The sequence below is a fragment of the Schistocerca cancellata genome, chromosome 6 (assembly GCF_023864275.1).
Source record: "Schistocerca cancellata isolate TAMUIC-IGC-003103 chromosome 6, iqSchCanc2.1, whole genome shotgun sequence".
Classification (NCBI taxonomy): Eukaryota; Metazoa; Arthropoda; class Insecta; order Orthoptera; family Acrididae; genus Schistocerca; species Schistocerca cancellata.
In genome coordinates this window covers 44,773,325-44,795,840 of record NC_064631.1, presented here as the reverse complement: position 1 = coordinate 44,795,840, position 22,516 = coordinate 44,773,325, and positions in this window count along the sequence as shown.

Here is a 22,516-nt window from a genome sequence, read left to right as displayed (position 1 = left end):
AGCGGAGTGTCCGCTGATATGAAACTTCCTGGCAGATTAAAACTGTGTGCCGGACCGAGGCTCGAACTTGGGACCTTTGCCTTTCGCGGGCAAGTGCTCTACCATCTGAGGTACCCTAGCACGACTCACGCCCCGTCCTCACATCCTTACTTCCGCCAGTATCTCGGCTCCTACTTTCCAAATTTCACAGAATCTCTCCTACGAACCTTTTGCTTAAAGTTGTTCTTGCATATGATTTACGTGTTGTTATTCCTCTGCACGTGACTGGCAGCATGACGTTGTGCTCCCTTCACAGAGCGGCCATACCACTAAATTGGCGTTCAGACACCTCACTTAAGCGAGGTGCAGCAATGGCCTCTGTTGTGTGCCACGCTATTTGTAGTATCGGCTCACCTGCCTGTCTGATATTCAAATGCAGATGTTACGCACGAGCATGCCTTGGCTTGGCTTGGTGGTGGCTTGGTAGAGAGTTCAAAAAATTTTATATTCGTCGCGGATATCTTTCGGCGACGCAATAATAACTAACTTCAACTAATCCATTTATCGTTTCCTATTCTCTAACCTACTGCCCCATTACGTAATCTATCATTCTATTCTCAAACACGTAGGTTGCCTGACTTTTTCCACTAACAACGTCCTCCTGAGTAGTCCTCGCCAGGAGACGTGAATGAGAATCTAATTTGCCTCCGAAAAATTTTACCCAAGTGAATATTGTCATCGTCAAGCCACAAGGTGAGCTACACGTCATCACGGAACACACTCTAACAAAAAAGAATACGCACCATGTAGGTATTACCTGAATGGGACATAAATCGGTAGATGTGATGTACAGTCATGCTCAAAAGCATCCGAACGACCTGAATTGCATTTCGCCTGATTCGCATGCAACCCACATAACGCAGCTGTCTAGCAGGTCCTCCAATCGCTCCTCGGTACAGTCGTTTGACTATTGAAAATGGTTCCAACAAGTCACCACTAGAAAACACTACTCTGTGTCGCAATAACTCAAGATGTAAAGTAATACTACGATACTACAAATATCAGAGAACACCTTATCACAGGTAAGACTGTCCTTAAGGCTTGTAAGCTCACATTTATTACAAAAATGACATACCTGAAATGTTACCACTATCATTAATACGTCAGATAGGTAATGCACGTAGTACGTCCGTAGTATTCATGATTTCCTCTTCAAAGCAACATACCGTACTTATTATTTAACACAAAATGACATTAAAAATTCAAGTTATTCACGAGCAGCTAGTTGAGAATTTGTATGAACTGCAAATGACACTACGAACCGTCTTGTTCTGCATATGGATTCAAACCTAGGTCATGCAGACTAAGCAAAGATTTCATGACTGACGGAAACTAACAGTCATTCCTGATTAGGCATACAGAGAGTGATATACCTCGATTTTAGACAATATCAATTAGCAAATACCAACTTTAAATTACATAACGCAAACATTTTTAAAGGACGCGAATTCCTACCCAGCACCTATTGTCCCTATTAACGAACTACGAGAGATGTTAAATATTGCTACTTAACAAGTAACTTACTTGAAATGCCGTGAGGTAAAGCTTTGTGTTGGACAGAAACTAATCGGATAGATATCGATGCACAATCAACTGTGACATATCGCATTTTCTCGTCAGTAGCAAGATGTTTTAACTGAAATGGCGAGACGAAACATTAATTTTTTCGTTCCCAGGACTCCAACCCAGCACCTATCGCTGTTATATTCTAGAGAAAACGAACGTTAAATATGAGTTTGTGGCACCAGCAGCGACATGTGAGGATGTTTGAACTAGAAATAATATGACGAAGAGTTCAGTGCTGACTGGGAATAGAACTCCAACATATCGTTGTTGACTACATACAAAGAGACTTCAGCTACCGAATTTTTCTAGACCAGCAGCTCGGAATAACATCTCAATTTACAGTGATCTCGCAAATAGTTCTGTCTCACACTGGGAGTAAAAAACGTCAAATATCGTTAGTGTTGATAACGAATGAAAATACATTAAACATATAATTATTATCCACCAGCAGATAGGTGTTCTCATGGAAGAGCATGATAATACATCATGAAATCTTCAGTTCCGGGCCAGGATTCGAACCAATTCACGCGCAATATGTGGAGATGTTGAAAATCTGCAGTTTTGAACGAACAACAAATTTTAGCCGAGCTGTATTGTCACGAAGGGAACCAATTCCACGTTAAGGGCGGTCTGAGTTGCATTCCCAGTTCAGAACCAAATTTATCGACATACAGAAGCTCAGATAAAAGATGAAATAAATGTCCTGTGATCCTACATTCACTAGAAATATATAACTAGTATAAGAAAGGTTATTGGTGATAGAGTTTCTACATGTCGCCACTCCAGACTTTATTGTGGCTCAACCTAACGTCTACTTGGTAGAGAAGGAATTTCATTTTTAATGTGAATTTCAGACCACAATGCCATTATATCTTCTTCACTTGGTGTAGCCAGAGGAGAATGGAATCTGTCTCTCCCTATCTAAAATCACTGACCGAAGTTGGAATCGAACACAGACCATAGATATATGAACCTATCATCATCCCAACAGACCACCAAATCCTCTTCTCAGTGGCTCATTTTTCTATCATAACGCCGTTGTGCCACACTGGCTGAGAATTCTGACACACAATTTGCAGCTTGTTCAGTAAATTCATTTACTTGGTTGACCGAATCACCATGAACTAGCTGTCTCGGCTACCCAGTGCATACATTCAACAGTGTAGGATGCAGAAATTTAAACAGGAAGTGTTCCTTTCCACTTGAGCTACTCTATTGCGCTATCTGTTTGTTGAAAACATCGTGCAGTGCAAAAGATGAGGTGCAACGGTTTGTCTTTCAGAATTCTAGACCCGGCGACATGCATTGTCTCACAGCGCTGTGGAATGCTGAAGTTCTGGAGGAATTGTTTTTGAGTTCTGGAGCTGTTGTGCCTATGTGTCAGCTGGTAGCGTAGTGGTAAGTGTCGTGACTCGTAGAAAAGATGTCGCGATTTCGAGTACATTCATTGCTACCTTTTTTAAAACGCAATTCTACTGTCTGCGTAAGTTATCAACGTAGTGGAATTTGTAACATAATTCTCTTCACTTCTCAACCCAAAATAGTCGCATGTGGGAAAAGGGCTAACTTATGCGACATTTTCTTCTTTTCAGGTTTAATAGACAACCAGGCAGCAGACGCATCACGAAACTTTTGTATTATGTATGGGGAGAGCGCATCGTGCCAAAATACGGCGGAAAGGTATTTTCTACATTAGCTGTCGTCTGGTAGTGGCATTTTATTCTTCTTGAAACCTTGTTTGACAGCTTTAACTCAGAACAAGTTTTCTACGTGCATGTAATCAATAAACCGCATGTGCATTTTCAGACTGTTATCTATAACATCAGAGAATTCGCATATATCGTTGATGATTAATTTCTCTCTCATGTTTACTATTGTTTTAACAACACTAAAGGAAACCTTACGAAAATTGTGAGCTGTATTATAAGAAATGAAATAAAACTGCCCACAATAGCCTTACGACGAAAGTATGTTTTAATAAAACTGAGTATCTGTACACAAGCGTGCCTCTATCGTCACGAATTGGTAAAATACTACTCACTTTGATTTTGATTGTGTCTGTGTTTAATTGGTATGCTGTGTCATATTCAAGAGGTATGTAAATGTGGCATTTCATAAATAAAGTTATGTATTCCTAGAAACCCAAAATTTGCTTGTCAGCAGCGGAAAGAGGCGTTACCTGTTGTGCAGAATTGTAAGTTTTTCACCATTGCACTATGAGCCGAAAGTATTTTCTTGCGATTTCCTTATCGATGTTTGATCTGACCGTTTGTAGCTCTTTCACAGAAGAGATGAAAGCGCTGCACTCAGTGAGACTGGAACTGCGAACCCTAACAGACGCTTTTTCACAGGTCAGCACGTTACCACAGAGCTGGCGAAGAAGTATGTGTCTCAGCTTCCTCTTACGAGACCAGTAAGGGCTAGAACTCGTAAACCGCTATTTCAAGGACGAGATTAGTTGCGATTTCCACGTGCAACGACTTCCCTGGGCTGAAAACCGTAAATTTACAATCTATTGTTACACCTCAAGCGATAATAACTCAGATTATTCAATGGAAATGACAGGTAAAATCAAGTGAACGTTGAGGCTTAATTCCGTGCACACCAGGAAGTAACTCGTCGATCACAGAGTTGCCAAAGATACATTGCCTTGTTGCCAAATCTCAGTTACAATACCAGCAGGAAAAAGACGAACCGATGTGATCTTACAGCGGGCTGAGAAGTGACCGTAGTTGGTGTCTCCAAGTCGCGGCTGCAACGGTTTGGAATACGTAATGCGTCTGATTCGGATTTCTGTAACTAGGCTTAGGGACTGGAGCGTAGTTACTAATAATACTCAGAACTGACTGCAAACTGAGCATAATAAATCAGTAACTCTCATAGTTGCTTTTATATTTCTTTCGTAAGTGTACTGAAAACTAAGAAATTCATTCACAGACGTTTTCGTGCCTCGCCGATAGTCGAGCACAACAAAAAATAAAAATAAAAAAAGAATGTGTGTGTGTAGAATCAAAAAGAATGAGAGACTAAAAAATTGTTAGGAAATTGAATCATGGTATGTAAGGAAATCTTTCATTAAAATGACACGTCCCACATCATTACGAAATATCATATTCATCATCTATGAAACAAGAATTAATCTAATGTAATCTGATCTAATCATATCATATTGATGACTAGCTATGAAGAGTCATGAATTACCGAAGTTTTTCCCAATACCAGTAACCAAATCTAAACTTGAAAATAAAAGATGATAATTTTTGTAATACACCGGGACTTCTGTCAAGACCCTTTCGTCCCTGTTAATTTACCACGAAAGATGTCTAATATACTTCTATTCTGAAGTAACAAAGTGTGCATGCATTTATAGATGAAGTGCATGATGTGAAGTTCTGTGACGGAGATACGAACCCAACACGGTTCTTTCCCTGTCTACGGAATCCTTTTCATGTTAATATCAAACATCAGTAATTACTCATAGATTACATTAAAACTAAAGTAACTGATGAAGAGGTTACTTGATAACAAAAACGCGCTGCCCTTCTTCATTTACTTGCGCCTAGAAATGGCGATCGAGTATTGCCAAACCTAAAGGCAAGAACACGTGAGGCAATACTGACCTTACGACTTATCTTAGAAGAAATATTAAGGAAAGGCAAACCTACGTTTCTAGCATTTGCAGACTTAGAGAAAGCTTTTGACAATGTTGACTGGAATACTCTCTTTCAAATTCTAAAGGTGGCAGGGGTAAAATACAGGGAGCGAAAGGCTATTTACAATTTGTACAGAAACCAGATGGCAGTTATAAGAGTCGAGGGACATGAAAGGGAAGCAGCGGTGGGGAAGGGAGTAAGACAGGGTTGTAGCCTCTCCCCGATGTTATTCAATCTGTATATTGAGCAAGCAGTAAAGGAAACAAAAGAAAAATTCGGTGTAGGGATTAAAATCCATGGAGAAGAAATAAAAACTTTGAGGTTCGCCGATGACATTGTAATTCTGTCAGAGACAGCGAAGGACTTAGAAGAGCAGTTGAACGGAATGGATGGTATCTTGAAGGGAGGGTATAAGATGAACATCAACAAAAGCAAAACGAGGATAATGGAATGTAGTCTAATTAAGTCGGGTGATGCTGAGGGAATTAGATTAGGAAATGAGACACTTAAAGTAGTAAAGGAGTTTTGCTATTTGGGGAGCAAAATAACTGATGGTGGTCGAAGTAGAGAGGATATAAAATGTAGACTGGCAATGGCAAGGAAAGCGTTTCTGAAGAAGAAAAATTTGTTAACATCGAGTATGGATTTAAGTATCAGGAAGTCATTTCTGAAAGTATTTGTATGGAGTGTAGCCATGTATGGAAGTGAAACATGGACGGTAAATAGTTTGGACAAGAAGAGAATAGAAGCTTTCGAAATGTGGTGCTACAGAAGAATGCTGAAGATTAGGTGGGTAGATCACATAACTAATGAGGAAGTATTGAATAGGATTGGGGAGAAGAGAAGTTTGTGGCACAACTTGACCAGAAGAAGGGATCGGTTGGTAGGACATGTTCTGAGGCATCAAGGGATCACCAATTTAGTATTGGAGGGCAGCGTGGAGGGTAAAAATCGTAGGGGGAGACCAAGAGATGAATACACTAAGCAGATTCTGAAGGATGTAGGTTGCAGTAGGTACTGGGAGATGAAGAAGCTTGCACAGGATAGAGTAGCATGGAGAGCTGCATCAAACCATTCTCAGGACTGAAGACCACAACAACAACAACAAACCAACAGTCGGCGTGGACATTGTGTTGATTAATGCTGGCTAGTCTGATAAAGACATATCATGCTCTTTTCTTTAGAAATGTTTCATGGCTCATCCACTTTTAATATTTTTGATGAAATTCTTCTTCAATCTGAAACAATGAACTACTTTTATTAATAAGAATTTTATATCCACTTGGTCATATCTCTAGAAGGCAAGAGATCTTACTGTCTTCCGGTATACGTCGCTGTCAGTTCTTCCATATGATTTGGTCGACATGACCTGTTTCAAGTTGTGTATGACAGACAATGTTTTAGAAAATCAATTGTTTTCCTTTGCGCCGGACGGAGTGGCCGAGCGGTTCTAGGCGCTACAGTCTGGAACCGCGTGACCGCTACGGTCGCAGGTTCGAATCCTGCTTTGGGCATGGATGTGTGTGATGTCCTTAGGTTAGTTAGGTTTAAGTAGTTCTAAGTTCTAGGGGACTGATGACCACAGCAGTTATGTCCCATAGTGCTCAGAGCCATCTGAACCATTTTTTCCTTTGCAACACACAGAAAGATTTTCATTCTAAGCTATCCAAGTACAAAATTTTCGCAATATTAGTTCAAATTTAATATTCGCTTCTATAATGTAGGAAAGTATTTCACAGTTGCAAAACTCGCAACCGACTCATTGACCTTACACTTAGTCGCTGACCATAATGACACCAGTTTAAGTAACCTAATGTAGCGAAGACTGTTTGCCAGTGCTCTTTCTCACCGGAAAATGCGTACAGATTAGAATTCAGTGGTGACCTCTCTTCCACTTCTGTATACAATATGCCTGACCTAAACGGGCCCTTTATCATTACAGGACCTGGGTAGTGCAACATCGTACTGACAACAGTAATGAGCTTATACTGACAGCCTGACTGTTCCGTTTACTTGATTTTGTAATCATTTAAATAAAACAACATGTCCTTCCAGTGGGAGACATTTCGTCCCTCTTTTCCTTCTGTGAAATTTGTCAATAAGCTTTTTGCCTTCCAGCCAGAGAAATGCGGCAGAATACGGCCGGTAAACGATTCACAAACCACGATTTCGTGCCGTTAAGACGATTTCTTTAAACATTGTCGTAACTGAAGTAATTTTGTTTCGTCTTAAATCGTCTCAAGCAGCAATGTTCACAGACATCTAAAATAGGAAAAAGCTCATTATCCAGGTACCAAGGTTGTAAAACAAACTTCCCACAGTTTGTGTCAGGTTGATCTTTTTCGTCTGATAGCACTGTGTAAGTATTTTGTCTATGAGGTATCAGAAGTAGTGTTCCTGTAGCTGTGGGAATCATTGGTTGAAAACTTGTTTAACACCAATGGGTACAGTACTGCTAAATATTCAAAATGATTATCAACCTAAGTCTGAGTTCATCCGCAAACTGAGGCGAATTTATAATACTGAAGCAAGACTGTGTATCCTTGTCTTGCTTGAGTGGGCATTGGAAGGCGTTTACACACACGTGTACAATACTATGAATACTTCGAACGCTATAGTTAACGTTGCTCTCATTAACTACGTTTTTTTAATTCTTCTGGGTCTTCAGCGTACAATGTGTGTTGTAGATACAGTCTTAGAGCAAAAAATTGATCGCCGAGTCGTTCACGTAAGGTGGGCAATACAGTCGTGCTCCTCTCAGAATCCTATGTCCGGCAATATGCTCGACCTGGCAACATTGTAGACTGCGGCACTTCCTAGAGGAAGTCTTGAGTTCAGTCTTAGTACTTTATTCTTGACTACGACCTTAGTCTTGAGGTAAAACGCGAGACTAGCTAATACGACGTCTATTAACTAAAAGCACACGTCGACAGTTTTTATCGCCCCTTTCCTCTCGGTGCTGAAGCTATGAGTATAATTCAAGGGAATCTACAGTAGATTTCGCTTTCTGCCACACTGGTAATAACAGTTCTGTCCAACAATGTTTTAGCTAAAAATTTCTTTGCCGAATATCTGCCTTTGAACATCGCATGCGTCTGAGTTCTCTGGGACCCGTTTACTGCCTACTGGCGGGGGCTGAGGCACTGCATTGTCTCGCCTTCCGCCGACAACGTCTGCTCCACTCCGCACTCTCGACCATGTAAAATGCTTTAATGTTGTTGAGTGGTGACCCATAAAATCTGTCTACGATTTGTGTTTCACTCTTGACAACAAAGGAGGTACAAAACCGTTTTTATTTGATTATTATTTTATTACTCTAGAATGCAGTACGTCAATGTGGCACAGAATTAATTTCATTGTTTCTGATCCAGTGCACCAGAATTAAAGCGTCACATTCTGTTCTTTTTCCTTTCACGGGAGGTTCATCAGATAATTTATTATTGTCATGGATTCATATGTGTTAGTCAAGGCACAGAGAGTAAATGCAATGTAATGTGTTGGATTTCTTTCTTTGATTCTCTATGGTAAATGGATGCAAAAGATTGTGTCAATACCTATCAGAACCTGCTCTATAGCTACTCAGGCAAATTGCTTGTTTTGAGGTCTATACCTTAATTAAAGGAGAAGTGAACGTTGTTCACAAGTGATATTTAAAATATTCAATTGGATTTAAGGCGACAAAATTGCCCATATTTGAAGCTACCCAGAGAAAAAGGAAGTTCCTAGAGCCGCTGTTAGCAAATGTCTGCAGGGAGTTCCTAATTGCTACTGTGGAAATTTAGCATAGAGGCCACAAAGTAATCAAGAGGTTCATTTCCTTCATACTTATCACCCTGGCATGTCAGTCTTAAGTGAAGAACAATAATGAAATTCGTATCGCTGATGGTCAATTCGAATTTCTTCAGAGACGCTTATATTGTGAAGCAGCTTGGTAGTCAGAAAGCCGAGATCTATGACCATTAATGGAACTTACTGTGTCGAGCTACCAAGAGGATTTGATGTGTAAAGGTTTTCTCCTGATTTCGTTACAGAATTTTTTCTGGAAAATCGCAGCTCCATAAAATATATCAGAAAAAAAGCTCGCATACGCTGGCCCCTACCACGGTTAGAACTGACGATTGATTGAGCCGTTCTGACCCGAGACACGGGCGGTACCACCGGGCTACAGACACACTGCTGCCTGTGCGCCACTCTCATGGTATTTGTCACTCAGCCTCATAACGCATCGTGAAAGATAATAAAAGTTGTCACTTATGTGAAGAATAGCATTTATTTAGGGAAAAAATTGAATTTTCTGTCTCAGTGTCTTAGTTTACATGGGGATTATACAGCACAATCCATTCAAATGGAAATGGAATATCCTGTGAATTTAGCGAGTCAATTCAGTACCATACGCGGAAGTAATTGCACTGTCACAGTGTTCCCAAATGTTTGTGACGATGTTGCCAATTCTCAGCTGTGCCAGGAACAGCTCTGTAGCGTTATAGGAGGAGAATCCTGTGCTCGTGTCATAGGAGCATATGGAAAGGAGGAGCGGGGTTTGGTTAATATGCAGCGTTTTCTCCTACCAGTTGTGTCAAACATTCAGGTGTATAATCTTCCATCACGATTACAGTTTCCTACAAAATATATACGAATAAAACACTTACCTTGTTACTTTGTGACAAAAGATTATTTCAGTATAATAAAAAGTCTTTGGAAATATCGATTGCACCTATGTGCAGTCTTCTGGCCTTTAAATAAATCGTCTTAACGGCACTAAATAGTGGTTTGTGAATCATACAGTGTACTTATGGAGCCCAATGAGCGAAGTGCGTATTTTACAGTGAGAAAGAGCACTGGCAAACAGTCTTCGCTAGATTAGGTTACTTAATCTGGTGTGACTCTGAGCTAGAATTTATGGTCAGCGACTAGGTGTAAGGTCAATGAGTCGGATGCGAGTTTTGCAACTTTGAAATACAGGGTGTTTCATAAATGACCGGTATATTTGAAACGGCAATAAAAACTAAACGAGCAGCGATAGAAATACACCGTTTGTTGCAATATGCTTGGGACAACAGTACATTTTCAGGCGGACAAACTTTCGAAATTACAGTAGTTACAATTTTCAACAACAGATGGCGCTGCAAGTGATGTGAAAGATATAGAAGACAACGCAGTCTGTGGGTGCGCCATTCTGTACGTCGTCTTTATGCTGTAGGCGTGTGCTGTTCACAACGTGCAAGTGTGCTGTAGACAACATGGTTTATTCCTTAGAACAGAGGATTTTTCTGGGTTGGAATTCCACCGCCTAGAACACAGTGTTGTTGCAACAAGACGAAGTTTTCAACGGAGGTTTATGTAACCAAAGGACCGAAAAGCGATACAACAAAGGATCTGTTTGAAAAATTTCAACGGACTGGGAACGTGACGGATGAACGTGCTGGAAAGGTAGGGCGACCGCGTATGGCAACCACAGAGGGCAACGCGCAGCTAGTGCAGCAGGTGATCCAATAGCGGCCTCGGGTTTCCGTTCGCCGTGTTGCAGCTGCGGTCCGAATGAAGCAAACGTCCACGTATCGTCTCATGCGCCAGAGTTTACACCTCTATCCATACAAAATTCAAACGCGGCAACCCCTCAGCGCCGCTACCATTGCTGCACAAGAGACATTCGCTAACGATATAGTGCACAGGATTGATGACGGCGATATGCATGTGGGCAGCATTTGGTTTACTGACGATGCTTATTTTTACCTGGACGGCTTCGTCAAGGAATAGAACTGGCGCACATGGGGAACCGAAAAGCCCGATGTTGCAGTCCCATCGTCCCTGCATCCTCAAAAAGTACTGGTCTAGGCCGCCATTTCTTCCAGAGGAATCATTGGCCCATTTTTCAGATCCGAAACGATTACTGCATCACGCTATCTGGACATTCTTCGTGAATTTGTGGCGGTACAAACTGCCTTAGACGACACTGCGAACACTTCGTGGTTTATGCAAGATGGTGCCCGGCCACATCGCACGGCCGACGTCTTTAATTTCCTGAATGAATATTTCGATGATCGTGTGATTGCTTTGGGCTATCCGAAACATACAGGAGGCGGCTTGGATTGGCCTCCCTATTCGCCAGACATGAACCCCTGTGACTTCTTTCTGTGGGGACACTTGAAAGACCAGGTGTACCGCCAGAATCCAGAAACAATTGAACAGCTGAAGCAGTACATCTCATCTGCATGTGAAGCCATTCCGCCAGACACGTTGTCAAAGGTTTCGGGTAATTTCATTCAGAGACTACGCCATATTATTGCTACGCATGGTGGATATGTGGAAAATATCGTACTATAGAGTTTCCCAGACCGCAGCGCCATCTGTTGTTGAAAATTGTAACTACTGTAATTTCGAAAGTTTGTCTGCCTGAAAATGTACTGTTGTCCCAAGCATATTGCAACAAACGGTGTATTTCTATCGCTGCTCGTTTAGTTTTTATTGCCGTTTCAAATATACCGGTCATTTTTGAAACACCCTGTACTTTCCTACATCATGGAAGAGAATATTAAATTTGAACTAATATTGCGAAAATTTTGTACTTGGATAGCTTAGAATGAAATTCTTTCTGTTTATTGCAAAGGTAAACAATTGATTTTCTAAAAAATTGTCTGTCATACACAACTTGAAACGGGTCATGTCGACCAAATCATATGGAAGAACTGACAGCGACGTATATCGGAGGGCAGTAAGATCTCTTGCCTTTTGGTTTGGCAGTACTCGATAGCCATTTCTAGGCGCAAATAAATGAAGAAAGGCAGCGCGTTTTTGTTATCAAGTAACGTCTTCATCAGTTACTTTAGTTTTAATGTAATCTACGAGTAATTACTGCAGTTTGATATTAACATGAAAAGGATTCCGTAGACAGGGAAAGAACATGTTACTGGGAAACTACTTCTATAGTGGCCAAAAGGCATCAAATGATCTTCAAGTACAGTGTTCCAGCAGCGGTATGAAGAAAATGATAGAAATAATGACGGTAATAATCGAATTATCCGCTTCCCAGTGGATTTTCTCGAATTAAGAAATTTGCTGAATTTGTGAAAATTTCAAAATGGCCTCACATCGTGTCTATGATGCCTAGAAGAGTCTTTACATCATGCTGACACGAGAATAGCATAATCTCCGCTTCAGAAGCTTGCTTCTGCTTAACGATTTAATAGACTCGCGTTTTCTCCACCGTCACTAATTGTCTGGCGGAACGGACTATCACAGGCGCAATGCGTGGGTTCAAGCATTTACTTTTAAAAGGCACAAACAGATTTACTTTACCCCTGGTAACATCAAGAGAAAGTCGATATAATCCAGAATCCGCGTTAAATATCACGTTCCTTCATTACCAATAGGGCAGAGCCGGTTTACGTTGGGAAATGACATAGCGGAAGTCATGGTAAACAGAAATACAGTCGCCAGTAAAGTTACTTACATTAGAAAATTTTATTTTATTTGATGAACCGATAGCCATTTAAAGGAACTGGGCTCTTACTTTACTTGTACTTGATTGAACTAGAGACGTTGAAAAATTTGGCGCTGGACTGTGATTCGAATTCGTATTTCCTCTTTCGAGGATCTGAATCTCTCGGAACAGTATAGTTCCATCATTTCGTTCCTTTTCTCAAGACTGCAATCTTCTCTAGGTCTCCTCCAAAGGTAAGTATGTAGGTCCGAATCCTGATCCAGTACAAAAATATTCATAATTTCATTTCAAGCCCTATCGGGTGCACACCGGCCTGTTACTGAAAATTAACGTACATTTTTAATGTCTGTACATGTGTTGCCAACAATCGCAATACGTGTCGTTATTTATGGTCAAACACGCACACATCTTACTATTGGTGAGTAAGCAACTGATACTTAAACTATATTCGTGGATGCACGGTAGGTGTGCAGTTCGAGTGTCGCTTAGGCACAAAAGTTTGTACCCTTATTTTAGATGCAAACACCTAGCAGCTGGTGAGAAAAACCATACGAAACATTTGATTTTTCTTAGTTAACAATCGGATTACGTGTTGGGTTCGTATCTCCATCAGTATTTCCGTCACAGAACTTCACATCATGCACTTCATCTATAAATGCATGCACACTTTGTTACTTCAGAATAGAAGTATATTAGACATCTATCGTGGTTAGTTAACAGGGACGAAAGGGTCTCGATAGATGTCCAGGTCTATTACAAAAACTGTCATCTTTTATTTTCAAGTTTAGATTTGGATACTGGTACTAGCACAAACTTTGGTATTTCATGATTCTTCATGGCTAGTCATCAATATGATATAATTAGATTAGATTACATTAGATGAATTTTTGTTTCATAGATCATTAATACGATATTTCATAATGATGTGGAACGTGTCATTTTAATGAAAAATTTCTTTACATACCATGATTCAATTTCTCTACAATTTTTTACTCTCTCTCTCTCTCTCACATTCTTTTTGATATCTCTCTCTCTCCCCCCCCCTCTCTCTCTCTCTCTCTCTCTCTTTACGTCACACACACACACACACACACACACACACACACACACACACACACGCACACACACATCCACCCACCCACCCACCCACACACACACATTCATTTTTTATTTTTATTTGTTTATTCTGCTCGACTATCGGCGAGGCACGAAAACGTCTGTGAATGAATTTCTTAGTTTTCAGTACACTTACGAAAGAAATATAAAAGCAACTATGAGAGTTACTGATTTATTATGCTCAGTTTGCAGTCAGTTCTGAGTATTATTAGTAACTACGCTCCAGTCCCTAAGCCTAGTTACAGAAATCCGAATCAGACGCATTACGTATTCCAAACCGTTGCAGCCGCGACTTGGAGACACCAGCCACGGTCACTTCTCAGCCCGCTGTAAGATCACATCGGTTCGTCTTTTTCCTGCTGGTATTGTAACTGAGATTTGGCAACAAGGCAATGTATCTTTGGCAACTCTGTGATCGACGAGTTACTTCCTAGTGTGCACGGAATTAAGCCTCAACGTTCACTTGATTTTACCTGTCATTTCCATTGAATAATCTGAGTTATTATCGCTTGAGGTGTAACAATAGATTGTAAATTTACGGTTTTCAGCCCAGGGAAGTCGTTGCACGTGGAAATCGCAACTAATCTCGTCCTTGAAATAGCGGTTTACGAGTTCTAGCCCTTACTGGTCTCGTAAGAGGAAGCTGAGACACATACTTCTTCGCCAGCTCTGTGGTAACGTGCTGACCTGTGAAAAAGCGTCTGTTAGGGTTCGCAGTTCCAGTCTCACTGAGTGCAGCGCTTTCATCTCTTCTGTGAAAGAGCTACAAACGGTCAGATCAAACATCGATAAGGAAATCGCAAGAAAATACTTTCGGCTCATAGTGCAATGGTGAAAAACTTACAATTCTGCACAACAGGTAACGCCTCTTTCCGCTGCTGACAAGCAAATTTTGGGTTTCTAGGAATACATAACTTTATTTATGAAATGCCACATTTGCATACCTCTTGAATATGACTCAGCATACCAATTAAACACAGACCCAATCAAAATCTAAGTGAGTAGTATTTTACCAATTCGTGACGATAGAGGCACGCTTGTGTACAGATACTCAGTTTTATTAAAACATACTTTCGTCGTAAGGCTATTGTGGGCAGTTTTATTTCATTTCTTATAATACAGCTTACAATTTTCGTAAGGTTTCCTTTAGTGTTGTTAAAACAATAGTAAACATGAGAGAGAAATTAATCATCAACGATATATGCGAATTCTCTGATGTTATAGATAACAGTCTGAAAATGCACATGCGGTTTATTGATTACATGCACGTAGAAAACTTGTTCTGAGTTAAAGCTGTCAAACAATGTTTCAAGAAGAATAAAATGCCACTACCAGACGACAGCTAATGTAGAAAATACCTTTCCGCCGTATTTTGGCACGATGCGCTCTCCCCATACATAATACAAAAGTTTCGTGATGCGTCTGCTGCCTGGTTGTCTATTAAACCTGAAAAGAAGAAAATGTCGCATAAGTTAGCCCTTTTCCCACATGCGATATTTTGGGTTGAGAAGTGAAGAGAATTATGTTACAAATTCTACTACGTTGATAACTTACGCAGACAGTAGAATTGCGTTTTAAAAAAGGTAGCAATGAATGTAGTCGAAATCGCGACATCTTTTCTACGAGTCACGACACTTACCACGACGCTACCAGCTGACACATAGGCACAACAGCTCCAGAACTCAAAAACAATTCCTCCAGAACTTCTGCATTCCACAGCGCTGTGAGACAGTGCATGTCGCCGGGTCTAGAATTCTGAAAGACAAACAGTTGCACCTTATCTTTTGCACTGCACGATGTTTTCAACAAACAGATAGCGCAATAGAGTAGCTCAAGTGGAAAGGAACACTTCCTGTTTAAATTTCTGCATCCTACACTGTTGAATGTATGCACTGGGTAGCCGAGGAAGCTAGTTCATGGTGATTCGGTCAAGCAAGTAAATGAATTTACTGAACAAGCTGCAAATTGTGTGTCAGAATTCTCAGCCAGTGTGGCACAACGGCGTTATGACAGAAAAATGAGCCACTGAGAAGAGGATTTGGTGGTCTGTTGGGATGATGATAGGTTCATATATCTATGGTCTGTGTTCGATTCCAACTTCGGTCAGTGATTTTAGATAGGGAGAGACAGATTCCATTCTCCTCTGGCTACACCAAGTGAAGAAGATGTAATGGCATTGCGGTCTGTCGTGTCGTCGTCTGTCGTCGTGTCATTTGAATTTGTTACATATTCTCAACTAGCTGCTCGTGAATAACTTAAATTTTTAACGTCATTTTGTGTTAAATAATAAGTACGGTATGTTACTTTGAAGAGGAAATCGTGAATACGACGGACTTACCTATCTGACGTATTAATGATAGTGGTAACATTTCAGGTATGTCATTTATTGTAATACATGTGAGCTTACAAGCCATAAGGACAGTCTTACCTGTGATAAGGTGTTGTCTGATATTTGTAGTATCGTAGTATTACTTTACATCTTGAGTTATTGCGATACAGAGTAGTGTTTTCTAGTGGTGACTTGGTGGAACCATTTTCAATAGTCAAACGACTGTACCAAGGAGCGATTAGAGGACCTGCTAGACAGCTGCGTTATGTGGGTTGCAAGCGAATCAGGCGAAATTCAATTCGGGTCGTTCGGATACTTTTGAGCACGACTGTACATGTATAGACAAACAAATGATTACAATTGTAGAAAAATTGAATGATTTGTTCAAGACAAAAAGCTTCACAAATTGAGAAAGTCAATAACGTGTTGGTCCAGCAGTTTTTGTATGTCCTCCTGAGGTACAGCGTGCCAATTCTATCCATCTGGCGCATTACATTGTGAAAATCCCGAGCTGGTTGTAGGTCTGTGCCCTTAATGCTCCAAACCCTCTCAAATGGGGAGAGATCCGGCGATCTTGGTGGTCATGGTAGTGTTTGGCAAGCACGATGACAAGCTGTCGAAATTGTGTCTAGGTGTGGGTGGGCTGAAATGCTTGTGAAATGTAGGCGCACGATGCCTTCCTATAAAGGCCAACAAAATGTGGCGTAGAATATCGCCGACGTACCGCTGTGAAGTAAGGTTGCCAGCAGATGACAGCCAAAGGGGTCCTGCTATGAAATTAAATGGCACCCCAAACCATCACTCCCGGTTATCGGGCTGTATGGCGGGCTGCAGTCAGTTTGGAATCCGACCGCTGTCCAGGGCGCCTCCAGACATGTCTTCGGCTTGGTATCTCATTGAACGGAATAGAACTGTCTTCAGTGGTGAGTACTGCTTCCTACTGAGTCCCGGTGATCACCAAGGAAGGGCCAGAAGTGGTCAAAAGTGTCGTTGATTCGTTCACTTTGTGAAGGTCTTCCTCTGGATTAAATAGTCCAATTTTTCTCAAATGATAGTCACTTGTTTGTCTCTAGATGTGCATCACACCTGAAGATTTGAGTCCCCTTCGGATAATTCCTTGATGGTGAATTTTTTTTTGTGTTAGATTGTACATACAGTGGCTATAGTTTCCCTTTGATTTACGTCGTTCACAGAATCAACATTACAATCTTATGTTGGCTAATGATTGCATGGCCTCTCGACAGAAGCTCATGCGATGATGCTGCTCCAACAATATCTGTATCGTTGAGGCACGCACACTACCCCACCGCGATAAGGTACATAGTTTCGTAGGGCAACATTAGTTACATAATAAGAATATCCCCACGTAAGATGCCATTTCTTTGTTATGTTCTCTCAGATGTTATTCAAATATGGACTGTTCGCTATTCTATTTATTACAGACCGGCAAATTAATGTCTAGATGTACTTTCCAAAGAAAGGTTTTATTTTGGCATATGTTAGAGACGTGAGACAGTTCTGTTGAATTCTTCGCTGTTTTATGAATCGAAGACCGAGTGCTTGGGTAGCTCAGTTGGTAGAGCACTTGCCCGCGAAAGGCAAAGGTCACGAGTTCGAGTCTCGGTCCGGCACACAGTTTTAATCTGCCAGGAAGTTTCATTATTGGGCATATCTGGGAAACCTTGCAAGGTGCTGTTCAGAAGAGATCGGCACCCCGTCGTACTCTTAGGGATTTATGTACTGCCGTGCAGGACTCATGGTGTCAGTTCCCTCCAGCACTGCTTCAGACATCAGTCGAACCCATGCCACGCCGTGTTGCGGCTCTCCCGTGTGCTCGCGGGGGTCCTACACGATATTAGACAGGTGTACCAGTATCTTTGGCTCTTGAGTGTATAACAGATGACGTTCCAGTAGGTATATACAGACAAGTGAGCATTCGAATGCAACGTTGTGTCAAAATTTCAAAGCAATTCGTGAAGAACATTCCGGGATTTGAGATTCTGAAGAAACGAACACCTACATTTGTACTTATACAGACACTGTAAATGTTGGTAATCGCAAATCTCCGAAAGTGTTTCATCGAATTCTTTGAATTTTTTAAACAATGTTGTATTTGAATACACGTGTGTTTTTATATACCTATTTGTTAATATATTTAATATATACTTTTTTAAATTTTTTATTAAGGAAACATTGTTGCAAAAAGAAAATGTCAGGAAGTTATTTACACAGCCATAGACAGACAAACAGACAGACAGACACACACACACACACACACACACACACACACACACACACACACACACATATATATATATATATATATATATATATATATATATATATATTAGACCGGCCTTTGTGAATGAAGGTTTGGTGAACGGAAATTCTTACTTGGAATCATTGAAAACGTGGCTAGTGCTTCACCTCGAAGACGACGGAGTCACGGATCAAGTGTGACTACAGGATGATGGAGGTCCAGCTCACTTTGCTATTCAGGTGGGTAAATTCCTCTATGAACAACTTTGAAGCCGTTGGACTGAGCGTGGTTCAGCATATCTCGCTCTCTGAAAGATGTGACATGAACATCTGACCTAGTCACGCAGACAACTTGTAGTACGGAATAATGATGTCCCGTGTGTCTCAATGTTGGTGTAAGACTAATGAAGAATTGTGCAAAAGTGTCCAGGAAGGCTTTTGAAGGATAATTCGGAGATCCAGTTCACTCACTTACGAAAGATGAAGAAAGCCCCACGAAGTCGGGAAAGCTTCGGACGCTGCTACTGGATAAATCGAGTAATACGAAACCCATCTGCTGGTCATGACTTGTGACCGTGAAGGTTCGCGTCAGAGATCAACGGCAATATACGTCACACGTAACCCCGTAATCGACTATGCCTAGAGACGAAGGGACGTTATGGTGTCACGGAGGCAGTAAACATGAAAAATTGTTCATGCCTATACCGACCCGTCTGAAATGTGTGAGGTGATGATTGAGCGATGGGTAATAATAAACCTTATCTACGAGTGTTCCAGAAGTGTCAGGTACAAGACCTGTCCTCTTAGTTTTTCTCACTGAGTGGTGGTCAGATCTCACCGCAGAGGTCGCGCGCGTGTAGGACCCCACGACTGACGAGTTATCTGTGGGAGGAGCGGAGCCAAGGACGTCCCAGGACGTCCATATTTTGAACTGCATTGCACAACAACGTGTTCCAACATTTGGTCTCGGAAAGTGCATACATCATCAGTCTGAATAGCACAAAGAAGTTTGCAATGAACAAATGCCATCTTGGTTGTATTATAAACTGATGTTATTCCACAGTTGACAAATTGTCTTCACAACGTTAACAATAGTCATTGACGAGACGATAGAAGATACTAGCATTGTAGGAGTAGGGCACGCCACGGTTCACCTGCGAATTAATTTCATCTCACAATGCTTTACAGAATGTATTGCGAACTGAAATTCACGACCATCTATGCCATGTGAGAATTTAGAATCTGGTTTTGCTATTAAAGCATCTTTTGTCTTGATATGATGTAGGAGTGGCCGAGCGGTTAAAGGCGCTACAGTCTGGAACCGCACGACCGCTACGGTCGCAGGTTCGAATCCTGCCTCGGGCATGGATGTGTGTGATGTCCTTAGGTTAGTTAGGTTTAAGTAGTTCTAAGTTCTAGGGGACTTATGACCACAGCAGTTGAGTCCCATAGTGCTCAGAGCCATTTGAACCATTTGATATGATGTAACTATGGCTGCTAATCATGATCTTGATGCTGTCACCTAGATGTTCTTATTGCTGTCTTATAAAGAGACATGCATAAAGAGATTTATGTAAAAATTCCAGAAGTAGGTTTACTTACGAAAACAGTGAAAGACACTGGTATTAAAAGACTAAAAAAAAGGCATTATATAAACTGAAGTAGGTGGATGCTGTTGGAACTTCAAACTTAATTGTAGCCTGTTGACTGTACACTTCGAAAGATCAACATATCTTACGCTGTTAAAAAAATCAAGGTTCAGGTGTTTTAGTAGCTTCTTTTTATGTAGATGAGACGCTGGTTTTCAGTAACAATCTACTAGAAACATGTTTTCAGAAACAAAGAGAAAAATTCAAGCTGAAAGGTCATGGTAACGCTACTAACTGTTTCGGCATTCGAATTACTAGAACCGCAATGAAGGTTGTTTTTGGGTAGACCAGACACATTACATACAGAAAATTGTCAGTAGATTCGATATGAAAGAGTGCGACCCGATATGTACTCCACTGGATGTTAACCAAGAGTTTCCTCGTGTTATGAGCCCATAAACAGAACAATCGCAAGAAGCTATGAAGAACACACATTTGTGAAGCAATAGGAAGTTTAATGTATGCTCAGACAGGAAGAGGGGTAGATCTAGCTTATTCGATAGGAACTGTCAGTCGTTATTGTAATAGTTCGGGCACGTACAGAGGATATGGAACCATTGTTTTCTACAGCAGGTGTCTGTTACGTAATAGTGTACCGTGAGCAGACTGGGCCGGAGATTCAGAAGCAGAACGTCAACATCTGGTTATCTGTTTAAATCTCAAGGAGCAGTGTTTTTCTGGCAGAGTAAAACATAGACGACGTTATCCACAACTGAGGCGGAACATATGGCCCTGACCTCAGCATCTCAAGAGGCTCTATGGCTTCAAAGGTTAGACAGTGAAATATCTCCAAAGTACTCAAAGGCTCCTATGAAACTGTTATGTGACAACAAGGCAGCAACTGACTTCTCTAAGATTAGGGGCTACAAAAGTTGAACCAAAAATATGGACACAAGGCACTACTTTACAGGAAAAAATAGAGCCAACCGAACTCACTGCCTAGCACGTACCTTCAAACTAAATGCTGGGATACACGAAGACAGAATCAGTGGCAAAGTGTCACCATCATCTACTGCTGCAAGATTTTGGACATAAGAAATTTCTTTTGTTTTGTTTTTTGATATTTTAGGACATCGCTCTAGTGAGGATGTGAGAATTTAGAATCTTTGCCTTGCCTATTAAATTATCTTTTGCGTTGCTATGGTCCGCCTATGGACGTTGTAGGTCTTTACTCTGTGTATTGTATGACACAAGAGTTCATGTTGCAGCTTTCACCTCGTTAATGTGTATACAATGAATGTGCTCATGCCATTCAGATACCAAGGCATCATCTTCTTGTCTTAAGTGGAGAATAACAAACTATTGTTCTTCCAGCTATGGCATGGGACACTCATATTCCAGAAAAAATCCAAATATAAGAAACCATTATATTTTTTCTTTTCATAGTTAAGAAAGATTAGCTGTGTTGCGAAGACTCGTCGCGTTAGCAGCGGAGCTTTTTCAGGCACCGTTGTAACGTCCGCTGCAACTAATTTAGCTGAATAATACAGACCCACAATCACAATGGCCAGGCATGGTTTAGAATCCTACTTGACTGAAATACAATACTGGTAATAACACTAAACTCGGACAACGCTAATGCACTCTGGTTGCCATTCTACCTGTGACAGAGTATTGTAATTCTTATCATTTAAATATCCACCGATGTACAAGTGCTGGGTCCTTGAAAGTGCGCAGTCATGAAGCGACGGTGTTATAAGCGTTTTAAAAAGTTGCGCATATTCACAGGCTACTAAATGTTGGCAAGTCAGCTTTGGTTGAAAGTGTACTTGGTTTCAATGCGAATAATCAGTTTATATTTATTCCAACATCCAACAGTTTTGCTTTTGAGGACTTGCGCAAGTATCGTAGTTGTTCGATGTTTGTGGAATTTAGCTGGGAAAGGTGGAGGATTTATAGACCTGAAGTTAAGCATTAGTTTGGGATGAAATTTTTAGACTGTGCTTTTGATAGGAGAGTTATAACAGAGTATGATGAGAAACAGTACCAGCAAACAGGTATCGATCATTTAGGATTTGGTCATGGTTCGCTGGAGGTATTACCTGAGGAGGAGACTGTGATCATTAGGTCTCAACGTATTACAAGGTATCGTCGACTCTTTGGGTTCGTCGACGTCTTCATCGTTGGGTATGCTGTCGACACGTGGCTCGTGGGCGCAGGTCTCGAGTTAATACCAAGTTACATTGCTACACGACCATGTTCCGTGGGTGCTTAACTGTTCGGCAGTATATGTCACTGTGACACTAAGACAGTCTTATTGCCATATAAAAGTATGAAAAGTGTCTAGAAACGCACCGTAACTTACACGTGGCGCTTCTATCATCCTTTTCACAAAGTCACGTTTATAGAGAACCATCAGGCAACGTGATGTCTTCTTCCGGTACTAGTTAAGGAACGATAATCCAGGAAGATGGTTACTCAGTCAAAACATTGTTTCACCAGATTCACGTCGTGAAATGTTGCC